Here is a 2,500-nt window from a genome sequence, read left to right on the forward strand (position 1 = left end):
ATAGCAGGGACGGTGCTGCCTCTCGCTTCGCTCGCTGTCCGCCGCTCGCCGCTCGCTCGCGCAGCCAAAAATGGCCAGTTTTGGCCCGTTTTTGGGCCGTTTTGGCCAGTTTTTGGCCTGTTCTTGCGTCGCGCGGTGACCGTCGTGAGCGGAGCAAAATGTCAGCCATCTCAGCACCCTGGAACCCCCCGGGTGGCACAGGGCTGGATGGGGCTTTCGTATAGCAGGGACGGTGCTGCCTCTCGCTTCGCTCGCTGTTCGCCGCTCGCCGCTCGCTCGCGCAGCCAAAAATGGCCAGTTTTGGCCCGTTTTGGCCAGTTTTTGGCCTGTTTTTGCGTTGCGCGGTGACCATCTTGAGCGGAGCAAAATGTCAGCCATCTCAGCACCCTGGAACCCCCCGGGTGGCACAGGGCTGGATGGGGCTTTCGTATAGCAGGGACGGTGATGCCTCTCGCTTCGCTCGCTGTCCGCCGCTCGCTGCTCGCTCGCGCAGCCAAAAATGGCCAGTTTTGGCCCGTTTTTGGGCCGTTTTGGCCTGTTTTTGGGCTGTTCTTGCGTCGCGCGGTGACCGTCGTGAGCGGAGCAAAATGTCAGCCATCTCAGCACCCTGGAACCCCCCGGGTGGCACAGGGCTGGATGGGGCTTTCGTATAGCAGGGACGGTGCTGCCTCTCGCTTCGCTCGCTGTCCGCCGCTCGCCGCTCGCTCGCGCAGCCAAAAATGGCCAGTTTTGTCCCGTTTTTGGGCCGTTTTGGCCTGTTTTTGGGCTGTTCTTGCGTCGCGCGGTGACCGTCGTGAGCGGAGCAAAATGTCAGCCATCTCAGCACCCTGGAACCCCCCGGGTGGCACAGGGCTGGATGGGGCTTTCGTATAGCAGGGACGGTGCTGCCTCTCGCTTCGCTCGCTGTCCGCCGCTCGCCGCTCGCTCGCGCAGCCAAAAATGGCCAGTTTTGGCCCGTTTTTGGGCCGTTTTGGCCAGTTTTTGGCCTGTTCTTGCGTCGCGCGGTGACCGTCGTGAGCGGAGCAAAATGTCAGCCATCTCAGCACCCTGGAACCCCCCGGGTGGCACAGGGCTGGATGGGGCTTTCGTATAGCAGGGACGGTGCTGCCTCTCGCTTCGCTCGCTGTTCGCCGCTCGCCGCTCGCTCGCGCAGCCAAAAATGGCCAGTTTTGGCCCGTTTTGGCCAGTTTTTGGCCTGTTTTTGCGTTGCGCGGTGACCATCTTGAGCGGAGCAAAATGTCAGCCATCTCAGCACCCTGGAACCCCCCGGGTGGCACAGGGCTGGATGGGGCTTTCGTATAGCAGGGACGGTGATGCCTCTCGCTTCGCTCGCTGTCCGCCGCTCGCTGCTCGCTCGCGCAGCCAAAAATGGCCAGTTTTGGCCCGTTTTTGGGCCGTTTTGGCCAGTTTTTGGCCTGTTCTTGCGTCGCGCGGTGACCGTCGTGAGCGGAGCAAAATGTCAGCCATCTCAGCACCCTGGAACCCCCCGGGTGGCACAGGGCTGGATGGGGCTTTCGTATAGCAGGGACGGTGCTGCCTCTCGCTTAGCTCGCTGTCCGCCGCTCGCCGCTCGCTCGCGCAGCCAAAAATGGCCAGTTTTGTCCCGTTTTTGGGCCGTTTTGGCCTGTTTTTGGGCTGTTCTTGCGTCGCGCGGTGACCGTCGTGAGCGGAGCAAAATGTCAGCCATCTCAGCACCCTGGAACCCCCCGGGTGGCACAGGGCTGGATGGGGCTTTCGTATAGCAGGGATGGTGCTGCCTCTCGCTTCGCTCGTTGTCCGCCGCTCGCCGCTCGCTCGCGCAGCCAAAAATGGCCAGTTTTGGCCCGTTTTTGGGCCGTTTTGGCCAGTTTTTGGCCTGTTCTTGCGTCGCGCGGTGACCGTCGTGAGCGGAGCAAAATGTCAGCCATCTCAGCACCCTGGAACCCCCCGGGTGGCACAGGGCTGGATGGGGCTTTCGTATAGCAGGGACGGTGCTGCCTCTCGCTTCGCTCGCTGTCCGCCGCTCGCCGCTCGCTCGCGCAGCCAAAAATGGCCAGTTTTGGCCCGTTTTGGCCAGTTTTTGGCCTGTTTTTGCGTTGCGCGGTGACCATCTTGAGCGGAGCAAAATGTCAGCCATCTCAGCACCCTGGAACCCCCCGGGTGGCACAGGGCTGGATGGGGCTTTCGTATAGCAGGGACGGTGATGCCTCTCGCTTCGCTCGCTGTCCGCCGCTCGCTGCTCGCTCGCGCAGCCAAAAATGGCCAGTTTTGGCCCGTTTTTGGGCCGTTTTGGCCTGTTTTTGGGCTGTTCTTGCGTCGCGCGGTGACCGTCGTGAGCGGAGCAAAATGTCAGCCATCTCAGCACCCTGGAACCCCCCGGGTGGCACAGGGCTGGATGGGGCTTTCGTATAGCAGGGACGGTGCTGCCTCTCGCTTAGCTCGCTGTCCGCCGCTCTCCGCTCGCTCGCGCAGCCAAAAATGGCCAGTTTTGGCCCGTTTTTGGGCCGTTTTGGCCTGTTTT

Source organism: Musa acuminata, unplaced genomic scaffold (assembly GCF_036884655.1).
Source record: "Musa acuminata AAA Group cultivar baxijiao unplaced genomic scaffold, Cavendish_Baxijiao_AAA HiC_scaffold_693, whole genome shotgun sequence".
In the NCBI taxonomy this organism is placed as follows: Eukaryota; Viridiplantae; Streptophyta; class Magnoliopsida; order Zingiberales; family Musaceae; genus Musa; species Musa acuminata.